At 32.5% G+C, this 15,211-nt stretch overlaps 1 protein-coding gene and 1 long non-coding RNA gene across 2 annotated transcripts in view; both read left to right on the top strand.

The window, feature by feature from the left end:
- Window positions 1-15,211, top strand: part of LOC118733641 (lipoma-preferred partner homolog) — a 250,790-nt gene that overhangs the window by 63,839 nt on the left and 171,740 nt on the right. The window lies entirely within an intron of this gene.
- LOC118733646 lies at window positions 784-9,846 on the top strand. Its single transcript, XR_004992278.1, has 2 exons — window positions 784-2,135; window positions 9,510-9,846. It is a non-coding gene; the product is annotated as an uncharacterized LOC118733646 (long non-coding RNA).

The following is a 15,211-nucleotide window of genomic DNA, read 5'->3' as shown; positions in this document are numbered from 1 at the left end:
ATTGAATTTCAAAATTAAAGCAAGAAAATGCAGTAAAACAGCGAAAAATGTTTTATTTCGTCTTAACTGATTTTGTAACAAATTACTATTTTCTCTAGGGCTTACTTTTTTCATTCCATTCTTGCCAATAGCACTTGCCGGCGTCTCAGAATAATTTTGAATTCTGTTGCTAGTTTCATGTTTCACTTAACTGGCAACATTTTCACCTGAATTTGTCACAGTGAAAAGAAGACCATCCATACACACAGTCACTTTTCTCTAAACAAAAACTTAAATTGGGAGTAAATAACCAGTTGACATTTTCTATTACCTCTCAAATAACTCCCCTTCCAGTCGAACAACATTTGTAAATATGTACTTAAATATGTAAATACTTATGTTTGCGCTAGTGTACCTGTGCAAATCAAGGACGACACCGTCCAATGGCGTATCAGATACGAATATGTCTCCACAAACAAAACAAAAGGATCACTTGTATAAAAAATAACAGCAACAAAACCAAAACAAAAATCAAAATCATAGTAAAGCAAATGACAAAAAAAAACAAAAAAAAATCCAACAATTACCGCAATACCGGAATGTGCGCAAAAGCTGTCCCACAAACAACCCCCCCACAGAGCAAGTAGCTGAAGGAGAAGAGAGCATATGAGCAAGTGAGCAAGCGAGCGCCAAACGGTAGGCACCTGGAAGTGAGTGTGGTATGGTGGAGCAACAGTAGAGAGCACTTTAGTGAATATGTGTGCGTATGTGTATGGGTTTAGGTAGGTTCCAATGAAGAGTGGAATGAAAAAGCCGGTCTCATCGCCACTAAAACCATATGTGCTGAGCGAGAGAAAACCAGACATACATATGGAAAGTCCCATTTGGGCAGGCCGAACAAACCGGCAGCAATGCGAAATGCTCTCTGGTGGATTTGTGCGCCTTCGTTGGGAAATTTTGAAAAGTGCGCAAGGCAAAGGGGTGGACCTAGTGAGCAACAATAACAAAGGTATCACAACAAGAGTCAGCAACCACCAAGCGCTTATGTGCACATATTTTGGGAGCAACACAAACAACAACTGCAACACTAATATCAACACCAGAGACGACGACAAATTGTTAGTGGTTGCGGCCGGGCGGGCGATTCATTTTACAATTTCTCAGATTTTTCATTCATTCGTCGAATAAACGTCGACGTTGTCGGTTCGTGCAGACGGTGGTATTTTTGCGTCTCTTTGTTAATAAAAGCAAAAAAGAATTTTATCTGCTAAATACTTAAGCGAGCTCAAGCAATTTTTAGCGACAGCAATATAAGCAACAACAACGTACGGTTGCGATATCATTATTAAAATATTCGATGCTAATTAGAAAAATAAATCAAATCAAATAAAAAAAAAATAATAATTTGTGTGGTGTTAGCAAAGCGTTAATTGCAATTTGGCAATTACCAAGTAATTGTGGAAGCGAAACTAATAAAAAAAAGAATAAATAAATAAATAAAACACACAAATTCATATTAACAAATTAGTGCTTTTGGAGCGTGAAATATTCGACGTTAAGCCGGGTTTCTTGTAGTGGGATAGATTTGTTGTTTGTTTTGTAATTTGACGCCGCGAAAGTGCGTTTTCAATCAACCATTTTATTTGAAAGAAAAATACAAGGCAAAAATTTATATTGTAACAAAGCGCAGACATACAGCAATCGAAGTTAATTAAAATCGAATTGTGGCAGCCAGCAACAGTAGGAGCAGCGCCAGCAAATGAACAACAATAATAATAAAAAAAAAAAAACACAGTGGCAGAAGCGGCCAGCAGCAGCGACAGTAGCACAAAAGCGAAAGAGCGCAAATTAAAAGCAAATAACGAATAATTGAGAAATCACATTTGTGACTGCGCGTTAATTAAATAACAACAACAGCTACAACAACAGTAAGAATTGAATGCTTGTACAAGAAAAATCAAACAATCAGTGTAAAGAAAATACATAAAATCCGCAAACAAGGAAAAAATATTCGAAGTAAAAAATTAACACATCAACAATAGTGAAGAAGTGCTAATACGAGTGAAAAAATAATATATGTACATAACATAACGAGCTGGATAGAGTGCGAGAGAATTGCTGAAAAGTGTATGCAACGAAAATTGTTTGGATAGAAGGTAAAGATAGATATTTTTTTGCATAACCAAGAAAAAACTTTAGGAAGCAAAACACACAATTAGATTACTAGAAATAAATAGGAAGAATTGAAAAGGAACAAGCAAAAAAACAAACAAAAAATAATAATAAAATAAAACAGTAAATTAAGAAATTATATGAAAAGAAAACAGTTAAAATAAAGAGAAAATAAAATAGAAATATAAACAGATAATAAAAAAATATATTATAAACTAAAGAAATTACTTAACATAAATATAGAAAAATCATATAAAATATAATATGATAAAAATAATATGTAAAATAAAAACAAAGCAAAATATGTAAAAAATAGAAAAACAAAGTAAAAAATAGTATAGAAAAAAAATATAAAAAATAAATAAAAATTTAAAGTTAACCAAAAATTCAAACGCAAACCAAAAAATTTGATTGAAAAATAAAAGAAAAGGATTAAACAAAAAATGAAAGGAACAAAAAAGTTTAAGCAGAATGAATTAAAAAATTTAATTAAATAAAAACTCAAATTTTAATCTGAAAAATATACTAAAATAACAAAAAAAATATATTAAATACATATATATCTACATAAAAATTAAATGAAACGGCGTGTAATAAAATTAAATAAAAAAATTTAGTAACACAAATTATTAAATAAAACATCCATCAAACTGAAAAACGAAGTGAAATAAAATAAAATAACATGAACGACATAAAATTAAATAAAACGAAAAGAAATAAAATAATATGGAATACAATCAAACCAAATTAATTTAAGGGAAATAAAAAGAAATTTAATAAAACAGAATAGAATAAAAAACTGGAATACTAAAAGCATTACAATTAAGTAAAGAAATAAAAAAGTTCAGCCCGTTTCCCTTGAAAAAAATCGCATTGATTCGAAAAATTTCCATACATTTAAGTTCCGTCGTTAATTGTGTTACTTTTTTTTTGACAGCGCAAGTTACATATGTTCCACGTCTTATAAAAACATAGTATGTAATTGATAGTTGGCGGCCGCTGTGGTGTAGTGATTAGCAGTGCGCGCTACCATTCCGCAGGGCCTGGGTTCAAGTCCGGTTCAATCATACATAAAAAAGGGTTCTTTCTAATAGTGGTCGCCCCCCAGCAGGCAATGACAGACCTCCGAGTATATTTCTGCCATGATAACCGATTTCTCATAAAATTACAATCGCCTTTCTGAGTCGCCGCATGCCACAAATAGGAGGAGAAACTCGGCCAAAGACTAACGTACATACATATGTGTAAGTGCCAATCTATTACTAGGCGTATGTAGTAACTTTTCTAGTAAAAACTTGCAGCGAGAGCGTAAACGCGAAATACAGCGTAAAATTGAGAAAAAGAGAAAACAGCAGAAAAAGTTATTGAATACAAAACTAGTAAAAATTTGCAAGTGAACAGGAGTTACACTGTTTTGACATTTTGCTGTAAACATTTTACTATTTATAAATCAGTTTTAAACTCTTTGCTTTACACACAAGCACTTATACAGTCCAGTACATCATTCATATTTTGATTTCCACTCATTTCACTTTTACTTATGCTTAACCAATTCAACAAATGACGGTTTTTGACATTTGTTCTTGTTCTTCTTCTGATAGCTAATTTCTGCTAGTAAAAATTTCACTGGCGACAATTTGCAGCTCTCCTGTGTTATTACTCTCTCGATTCAGTGCTCTCTTGCACATTTTGTGGGTTATTATACACTTTTCCAGTAAACATTTGCAGGTTCTAGTACAAATTAGTACTGACTATTTGTTACGTTACAAACCTTTTATTGTGTATTTGGTAGTAGACTACCTTTTGCTACTCGTAACGCAAAGCAAAATTCCGTTCCCTTGCGATACAAAATATCAGGATTCCACTGTAGTAATAATTTTACATAAAATAATAAAAAAATAAACATAAATAAAGTAGCGTGAAATTCATTTAAAAATTATAAAAAAAATATACAAATTTAAATAAAATATTATAAAGTTCATAAGAGACTACTAAGATAATAGGCCTGTCTGTTAGAGTTTTTCCATAAAATTGTTCTATAAACTGGCCGTAAGCTCAAACGCATATAATATTGTTTAAAATAAAATAATTTAAATAAACCAAAATTGAATACAAGAAATTTGAACACAAATATTTGGGATTTATCAGCATTAAAAGGCTTATAATTTTCATATTATAATCAACAATTGATAACTATTAGTAAGCAATTAAATTATAAATTGCATTTTCTATGAATTATGAAAAATAATTTAAAAAAATTGTATTAAAAAAGGAAGGAATTTCTATAATGACAAATAATCAGCATTGAATTGTAATTAGCTAAATCGTAATTGCGCGTTGGGTCCGACACTGACATTCGATATTGTTTGTGCTAAGTGTTTTATATAAAGTGTATTATATACATATTTATATATATAAAGTGTATTATATGAGCCATTTATTTTGAAAGTGGCATAAGTCACTTCGTACCTCTTGTGCTTAAATGACCGGTTACTTGTAACAGAACGCGTCGGTTATTCGTTCAACTTCATCAACCAAAGGTAGAAAGTTTTGTCGTTAGTTTATAATGATACCACGATTTACAGATGCATTCGGTTACAAGTAGCCGGTAATTTAAGCACAAGAGGTACGAAGTGACTTATGCCACTTTCAAAATAAACGGCTTATATAAATAGTCGGACATTTTGAAATTTTTCTAAAGTCAAACGCGCGACTTAATAGAGAAACATTGCACTCGAGCCTTATACTATGTTCACGTTGAACCATCCATAAACTCGAGTTTAACGTTTTGAGTTTATGAACAACTGTCAAGTGTTCTCATTGGGGTGTTTAAGAAACTCAGAGTTTAATTTGACAGTTGTTTGATTACTTTTTATCATTCACATTTGACCTGTTCCCGTACTCCAGAATTTAGACAGAAATAGGCCGAAGTATTCGTGGTCTAAAACACCAACTGTTAAGCTATAAAAAAAAATGTGGCTCGATAGAAAGTTCCATGCTGATTTCAACTATACCAAGATTATTTGGAACGAATAAAAACTAAAGCCATTAAAAGAGGTTAAAGCTAAACTTTTATGTTTCTTATATTCATAATATCTCGGAAACTACTTGAGGGATCACAAAAGTATTGATATTATGTAGTTCAGAAGGTATTATAATTTAAAATAATAAAAAAATTTAATTTTAACCATTAATATCTTCTTTACTTTTTACTTCCGCCAAATAATTTGTAGTATGGTTGAAATTAGCACGAAAAGTTCTATCGAGCCATATTTTTGATTTTTGCATAGCTAAACTGTTGATATTCTAGACTTATGTGTACGGAGCGATCTCGGACTATTTCTGATTATATCCTGTAGTACGGGAACAGGCTAATTGTCAAAATGCATCAGTGCGGCCAAAATGTATACTAGTGCGGCCAATTTGATTGCACTGTGCTGCCAAAATTAAGTCAAGAAAACGGGTTGCATTCCCATAAACTCCAAATAAAAGTGGTCTTTAAGGCGAGTTTATCCAAAATTGTTTGTATAGTAAACTCCGAGTTTAAGAGCAGAGTTTAGCGTTAAACTCCAAAATGGCCCATAACCTCGAGTTTATGGCTCAACGTGAACATATTTAGTATTACAGTATTACATTTTACGATCAAACGATTAAGGTGTTATTGCGCGTTGTTCCATATACTTATTTAAATGCATTTCCACTCATCTGTCAAAAGTGCGAACGCGCAATTACGATTAAGCTCTTTTCTCCTTGGGAAAGTTAAGTCCAAGTAATAAGATACATACTGAATATTAAAATTTTGATACTAAGATTTTTATGTTATACAAAAGTTTAGACTATGCCGTTATACGTGGAAAATAATATCATTCAAACGTTCTCCACGTGACCGTTTCAAGAGCTCAATCCTTTTGAGGTAATTTTCGATTACTTTTTCACACAATTCGGGCAACATGTACCTCGGTCATAACTAAATCCAGAGAATCTCGAAATCACGCGTCCTGGAATTTTCTCGCACAATGTAGCCTTAACTAGCCGCGTTGAATGGCATGTGGCCCCGTCTTGTTATAGATGGTCATATTTCGACCAGTTTGCTTGACAGTGATATTTGACAAATATCAAATGACTAGGGTTAACTTTCCCAAGAGCGAGTTTATTGTGGTTAGTATTTATAGGAGAGTATTAAGAACGCAGTATAACAAGTAATTATAAACATTTAATATAAAAAAAAAATTAATTTAATTAATTTATTATTCTAATTCAAAACTAGTTTCAAATTAGCTCTAATGTAGTAAATACAAAAAATAAGCAAAAAAATAATCTAAACATAGCAACTTAACTGTCAGTGGACAGCAAGTGTCGGCAACACATTACAACTTTAACAACTTCATTAACAAACTGTCGGCGGCAAATGCAACAACAAACAAACAAACAAAAAAACACGCTCATACTCATTTTAGAAAACAACAACACCAACAACAAACGTGACCGTGTGAAATGTGATCAGAGTGTTAAGAGACGTGACGCCGCGATCGCAATCAACACTGTCAGTGACGCTGACGCTATCAGCGACATCGACGTCAACGAGAACAACAGAAACAATAACAAAAGCAGCAACAGCAACACAAACAGCATTAGTGACAACGGCAACACATAACTAACATGCAACAGCAACAACAAAAACAAAAACAACATCCACAGCAATAAACATAAAAGCCACAAAACACTTAGATGCCATTTTTTAAAGAAGCTGATTAGTAGTGGAAGACTGGCTATATGACTGACAGACTGACTACCTGACAGGCTATGTCAACCGCGCGACACGTGAACTACTAGAGAAGAGGAAAGAAATACTATATGAAGATACAATAAAGTAACATACCGTTAATGCGCGTGTCGACAGCAACAATGGTTTGCAACAATCACTGGACGACAGACAGCAAGTGTGAACGTAGATATTTGTCGACTAGCTAGACACGCTCTTGGAACCAAGTCTACATATGTATGGACTACATATGTAGGTACTATTTGTCGCACATACTACTCATTTAGCTTAGAAAAAGTGCTTTTGTAAAAAAGTACTACTTAAGAAATTATTTTCACAACGGTTATGCGCTTGTCATTTGTTTTTAAATGTATTTAGCGCCTCTATGCATAAATGCTGCGATTGTTTGCAGTTGTTGTTGTTGTTGTTGCTAGTGTGCCTAATAATAGCTTACAAGTGGCATATTTGTTGATGTGATTGTATCGTTTTCGTTTTTGTTTTTTGAACGCTGACAAGTGGCTTATTTTGCTACCTACAACTACATATTTGAATTGTTTGGTCATTAGTTTGTTTCTGGCTTCGCTTGGCCTCCTGTCAGCCACCGCTTGTGTGTGTTTGCTTTTTGGCTGATTGGTTTAGTGGGCAAAGCACGCGCTAAACATTTGTCAAGCATACCCGCCAAGTAAACGCACTGTCTGACACTCACTCACATGTAGATACATACATACATACATACATACACCTTGAAATGTCAACAACATAATCGCACAACGGTACTTGTTACGTGTTGTCACAGCGCCGTCACCAACACGATCGTCAATTGGCGCTGGGCTATGGGGCACCAAAATGGCGTCATTATGCATCCTCGAGTAAACATTTTAATATTTTAATTTTTTTGTGATTTCCTTTAAAGTAAAAAAACTTTCATCTCAAACAACAGTGAAACCCGCTAAGTGCATCCGTTTTTCTTAACAGCCTTAGCTGACTTCATACATTTTTCAAATTTAATTTTTTAGTCCAGCTATAGACTATAGTTTTCCTGTCCCACTTTTCGATAGGCCTGATAGTTTCTAAGAAATGAATTATTCATTTCAAATTTTTTGTTTTTTAACGAAAAAATGAAAAAAAAACTTTAACAGGTTCGTAAATTTCTCTTTTCCCGTTTTTGAAGAAATCTAGACCGATAACGCTGCCGGCTGACAATGCCGACAAAAGAGTCACTTTTTGCGGATAAATGCCCCACAGAGCTCTCTTGCAGCTGCTGCTCGCCATGTCATATTTGACAATTGGTTAGACCCCTTTCAGACACGTCAAGTCTGGCTTTCAAGTCTGCTCTTTCGTAGGCGAAGGTGGTGAGAGGAGTCTACTTTTTTCCTCTCTTCTCACCTCTTTTGCCTACAGACCGAGCAGACTTGAAAGCAAGACTTGACGTGTCTGAAAGGGGTCTTATTAACATAGCCGGGGTGGGGTTAGTTATGTAGGTTTTACTGTAATTATTATTTTTTTGTTAAGAGACTTCGTTATCAAATTATACTTTTACACAAAAGGTGAGTGATATTGAACGTGGAAGTAGTTTTTTTTTAAGTGAGCAAAAAATGCGACTTTACGAGGTGTTTCTTATTTGATGAGCCCCCCATTTTCTAGATAAAAAACTAAAAACCAAACAAACAAAAATTGGGGCTGCCATGTGAAGTATCTAAGCGAGGTTCTCCTCGATTTTGTGGTCTGCGCCTCGATATTGTCACCGCTGAACAGAAAATAATTTTTTTTATGAGTAGCTGAGAGACGACCGCTATAAGAAAACAACTTTTTTCTTATTATTTTTTTTTAATATTGTGCGGACCTTAAATCGAATATGGGCCCTACTGAGTGCTAGTACACGTCCCTAACCATTTTTCCAGCGGATTTTTTTTATTCAAAATATAGTTTGTACTCAGTCGTGGTTTATGTCTTCGATATTCTTTCGTAGCAATAAACAACGTCATTTGAAGTTTAGATGCTTAATGGACTGACGGGAGGGCACGTTTGAGTGTCCGGAAAAATAGCCTTGAACATACATAAGTATGTATTTATTTTGTGTATAATATTTTACTTTTTAATTTCATGTAAACTTTTGTTCCATTGCTTACTCAACTTGCAATGTTTATACTCACGGGTGCACTGTTTGTTTGGTTTGTTTTTCTAATCACCTGTTAATCGATATTCCGCCCACAGCTGCGAATTTTTTCGCAATTACGAACAATTAATTGAAAATATCTTGAGGTAAATATGTATGTGTGTATGTGTGTACGGGTATAAATACAAAAATAATTCTTTTCTAAGCAAAATCAAAATAATTGTAATAAAACCAATAAACGCTAGGCTGAGCTAAATATTTAAAACGAGAAATTCACTATCACAAGAAGCTAACAAACAAATGTACACAGTGTAAAATATATATGTATGTATGTATGTATGCAGATTTACATACATTTAAGCGAATTGCAAATCAACGCGTAGATCACCACTCGTCGACAGTTTGTTGCTGAAGTTGTTGAAGAACAAAAAAAAAACAAAATATGTAACAAGATAATTAATTTTCTTTTAAAAAATCTAGCATTGCAGTTAAAAGTGTTTCTACACCAACAAAAAATAAGTAAAACAACTACTAAAGTGTCTACATTAAATTTCAGAGTGCTAAAATAACAATTTCATTATAAACAACTATAAAAAGCGGCAGTAATCAAAAAACCCATAATTTACTTAGTAATCAACACAAATTTTCTACGGCAATAAATAGTTTTGAAAATACGCGTGGAAAATAAAAAACAAAACATATACATATACTAACGTAAATAAATTGATGAATATAAAAAAACAGCAGCAGATCGGCATTTAAAATTATTATAGTGGAAGAATCGCATTGCTGACGAATAAGAAAAAGTCATCAACTTTAATGATATAGAGCATAACAAAAAAAAAAAAAATACACAATTAATTAAAGACTACAACACATTCTGATCATCCGTTAATATTTATTATATACATACAACTTGAACAGCGCACCGAAAGCGCCATTAAAACTTTGCGTTAAAAAAGCAATTGAAATATAAAATTTTTACGGCAGCACTTGCTCAAATAGCCCATAGTTCTGCGTATTAAACGTAGCTGAATTTTTTACTACCACTACAAAGGAAGGCGTGCAACCGTTGTAACGGACAAATTCGCATATGTAAGTCTACAACATTTTGTAATAAATCATAAAAAAAAACTATATTGAATTTTATTTCAAATTTAGTAAATGAAATGTGATAACTAACTGGTGTATAGGGCAACATTTAGGGTATTCACAGTTTACTTTTAAAGTTAAAAGGTGGTAAATTTAACAAGATAACACACTCGAACTGTGTGCAACCCTGCACACATGTGTTTCAAATTGTCAATAAAACAAGTATAGTCAGATATAGATTTAAAAATCTTTTAAATTACGCCCACCTTATGTTTTTCTGCTTCACTTTCCATTTTTTCTTAGCGCGAATAATTAGCCGATCAGAGATGTCAGTTTAACACAAAATAAAAACATGAGACAAAGACGAGTAATTTTGCCCCAAAGTGTTATATCTAATTAGTATGGGAACCAACAACAAACAAAGTTACCACATGGCAAAATTAACACAGTAGATAATACTGTGAACTGTGAGTACCCTAATTAATTCGAATGAACTTACTGAGTTTATTTGTTTTTGTTATTTATGGCCTTATAACAATTATATTCAAAAATTTTATTGAGCTTATGAGTATAGATAATTTTTTCTCGAAGACCTAGAGAAAATTCTGGAAAGGTTCTTACATCGTTGTAATCTTTACATTTCTTATTCTTGATCATAGTGAAGTCACTGATACCACAGTTGTCGTTATTTGCAGATTAAATTTTTTAGATCATAAAAGATTTAAAACTGTCATAAGAACACAGTCTCCATTCTAACGATCGCTACTGAAAAAAAATTCCACGATAACGATTATTTCTTACCGAAGAAATAAAAATCCAAATTGATCTTTTATTCTTGATAAAAAAAAAAATAAATAAATAATACAAATTTGTTATTCTGTAATTAACTAAAAATAAAATTTTTGGTAATTAATGATTAGTTTCGGTCTCTGCTTTATTTATATACTTAAGTACTATGTACAATTTTTTGCGCTTGTTATTCTCACATCTCAAGGAACTTAAGTTTCTTCTCTGTACCACCGTCATCACTTTTTTCTACTATATTGAATAACCTAAATTTTTAACTTAATATTTGTTTAAAAATACCTTTTACAAACCTTCTTTCGATAGAACTAGGATGACACCGAAAAGTTATCGGTTTAATCTGAGATTATTTTATAATTATAGATTAACGACAGGCGAATCTTTTTATAGCTAATCTCTTTTTCTAATTACATATTAGCGAGTTAATCCCGAAAATGAGGATAATCCACTTTTATGTAAACCTAGTACTATAAGGCGAGTTCGACCGCAATACCCTTTTTGTTGGTTTCGCGGCAGAAGACCCAAGCAAAGTTAACTCGAATGGATTTTTGGCATTGGAGCCTAGACCATCCCCATTTCGACATTACATTCTTTATCGGCATCAGATCAGTTACTTTTTCGTGTGACACGTAATCTTCATTGTTTCGTTAAGTCAAACTGTTTTGGAATGGTGTGTCCTTGTAAACGCTAGGTACTTGGGACATTGTAAGGCCTCCGGAGCTTAACAAAAGTAGTGTAAAATTACCAGTTCATTTCAAAACTATATTTTTTTCTCAGTATTTTGTAAACCCTACAATACGATTTTTTTCGTTTTCATCCTTATTCCCATGAAAGGAGTAATTTTCCATCAAAATTTAATAACGTTTTGAAAGTTTGTATATAATTACACATATGTAAATACAATAGACCTTATCACCACTAAGATACCACCGTAATGTCAGTAAATTAAAGCTACAAAAATTCGTTGAACATTTGTTTTGCTAAAAAAATATACAGCGAAAAATGTAAAAAGGCAATTTTTTTTTGTTTGCTACTATATTAACTCATTTGATTAATCACTGATATTTTACAAGCACCTTGGAGCAATGGGTAAAAAAAATTGGCCAAAATGAAATTAAAATAAGTCTATTTGGAAGAGCAAAACTTAAGATGAAATATTACATAATAACATTTAATTAATATTTTCATTTGCTTGATGTTTAAGGTGTGCAAAAATTCCTAGAAATTGAGAAAATTGTAGTAGGATTTCTAGGCTAAAAGCATAGAGTTAATTCTCAAAATTAATGTTAATGGGGGACATTTTGGATAACAACACTGACCAAAACGGACAGCTGTCTGCTATTGTGAATGAAAAATTAACGAGCCAAATATGTACTATAATCCCTTAGAATCCCAGGACCGATCGATTTTTAAAATAATGTTTTTTTAATTCTATTTTTATTTACATATACGGTTTATTTTACTTTATTTAATTTAAACTTAATTTTTTTCTATTTTAGTTTTTGTTACTTCACGTATTTATTTCAAGTTAATAATATTTTTTAGAGTTTAATTTTATTAAGAAAGGCCACAACAACTTTAATGTAAAAAATGCAGAGGTAAACGCCCGAAGTGTTACCAATTTAAAATGTTAAAATTTTGTCTATTTTGAAGTTCAAGAAAAATGTATTACTGCGCGGATAATAGCATCGAGTCTGTCGGGATATGCTTCGCATGCGGCACGAATGTTGGACGTTTCAAAAACACTCGTGACCATCACATAAAGTTCACAAAATCAAAAAAAAAAAACTTCCCAGCTTCATTTCTTCCATGTCTGTGGTTCATTATCGAAGTCAAAATATCAACTAAAAATATGACACAGTCAACGCATTCGCCGCCACTGGGGCAAAATACCATCAGATCACATCAATGAAGCATTCCGCCTACGCCTTCGTGGCTCGCATTAATACTCTGTCAGAGTAGCACATATTCTGATCAGATCAACTGCCTCGTAAATCCTGTTAATCGTTGGGTTTAAAAAAAAATTAACTCGGAAATGATTCTCACTAAAGTGCTTTTAATAAAAAAAAAATAATATTTTGTTCGGAAAACCTTGAGTCTAAATAGTTGCATACATACTTACATATATCTATATTTATTTTGATAAATATTTTTCCATTTGTAATTTTTCGCTTAAATCAAAAATGTTGACTACAAATTGCAGTATTTGCCCGAGTGGTGGGAGTGTTCAATATTCGCACAATTTATTGCGTATTTGCACGCCATAATTTGCAATCAGTGACATGTGTTTGTATTAAAAAAAAATGCTAATGTTCATTAAAAATAAAATGCTAAGCGAAAATTTTACTCTGACCAATAAAAACAAAACAAAAGCGTGTAAATATGGGCCAGCGCAAAGCTTTTAACACAAAAGTGTCTTTTAAAAATTCTTAACCAACAATGCCGTGTGCCTACATGCCTCGTTTGTAGACATATATATTGTTTTTTATAATTTTTTTACTACTCTGCGCCGTCAGACTGATTTTAATCAATCTGCATTACTCAGCGAGTTAATTGAATTGTTGCAGTAACAGTAGTGGCAGTAGCTGAGCCAGCAGCCGCGACGCGCCAACAGTGGTAGCAACAATAATTGCTTAGTGCATAAGCAGCTGCCAACACAAATACATACAACACACACACTTTCAGGCACATCCCTGCAGGAAACGGGATTAGTTAGTTGTACATTTTTGTAACTTAATTCCTTCGGCCGTAACTAACTACTTTTGAACGGCGATGGCCGTGTAAAAGTGAGAACTGGTTTCCTCTGCATTAGAAGTCAGCTAACTTGTAGTTACCTACTTTAGGACGTAAAATATCAATAAAAAAGGTTTTTTTTTAAATTTTTTACTTGTTTTTTTATGTATTTACTTTATTTAACATTAGGGAAAGACGCGGTATTCTTGGACACACTTTTATTTTGGTCGAAAACTCGCAAAAAAACTAACATTGCCAGCAAAAAGTTTTGGCACAGCAAATTTTTCACAATATATGCAAAATTTTTTTTTCTAATATTTTTCCGTCAATTTTTTATAAAAATATGGTTCATTCTACAACAAAAAAACATTAAAATATAATTCCTAAACTTTGTGCAAAACTCACGAAAATTCAGCAAATTTTCAACTTTTTAATCAGATTTTTTTTTTTGAGTATGCAGATTTGTAGCACAATCAATTTTATTACAATAAAGTATAAGTTTTAAGTTGCTAATCATTATTGCTGATTTGGGCAATTTTTTTCATGCAGTCTCTTCCATACAAAAAATTTTTTTCGAAAATACTTTATATGGAAAAAATGCAAAACACCTGCTACAAAAAAAAATTCTCAAAAATCAATGCGATTTTTAACTAACTCAGAACTTGCAGTGGGCTAAAAAACTGCATACTCAAAAAAATTCTAAAAACTCTGATTAAAAAGTTGAAAATTTGCTGAATTTTCGGTAGTTTTGCACAAAATTTAGTAATTATATTTTTATGTTTTTTGTTGTAGAATGAAGCATATTTTTATAAAAAATTGGCGGAAAAATATTAGAAACTGTTACTGTTATGAAAAATTTCTGTGCCAATACTTTTTGCTGACAGTGTACTTTTTCTAAAAATTTTATAGCTTGGTTTTCTAGTACGAGAAATAACCTTCCATTTGCTATCAGCAGTTTGATCAAAGTGTATTTAATTATGCATGTTATTTCAATTGGTGAAAAAAATTTTGTTTTTGCACTTTTGAAAAATCTCGGAGAATTATTGGACAATTTGTAAATCGATAAAAAATTAAAATTATTGGTGGAAAACATTTATTTGTGTACGAAAACGAAAGAAGACATCATATTTACTGGAATAAAGTGAAAAATTACGATTAAAATTATTCCGAGTCACAGTGAGCACCCGGGTTTGCTCCGGCGCAACTCAAGTGAACACCTCGATCACAAACAATGCAATTGGCTGTGTTTCGGCGGTTTTCTCCAAAAACTATTAGAAATTGCCGAAAAACTAATGCTGTGTGGAAATTCTGCACGAAAAATCCCCCAAATGTCGAGAACTAAGTGTCCAATTATACCCCGAAGACAGTGTGCAATAATTCCCCGAACCCTCATTTTTCAAAATGGCGGCGTATAAGTAGGTAACACACTTCATACAAAATCTTTTCTGCGTCGGAGGCCTAAGATTCCACGAGTATTATAAATATTTTTAACTGAGTTGGTTCGTCGAAAAATCTTGTCAAAATAAACAAAATAGTACTAGGTGAAAAAAAAA

This window comes from Rhagoletis pomonella, unplaced genomic scaffold, assembly GCF_013731165.1.
Source record: "Rhagoletis pomonella isolate Grant_MI unplaced genomic scaffold, Rhpom_1.0 Rhpom_scaffold_00002, whole genome shotgun sequence".
NCBI lineage: Eukaryota > Metazoa > Arthropoda > Insecta > Diptera > Tephritidae > Rhagoletis > Rhagoletis pomonella.
The sequence above is the reverse complement of the archived record's forward strand: the minus strand, read 5'-3'. Positions and strand labels throughout refer to the sequence as shown.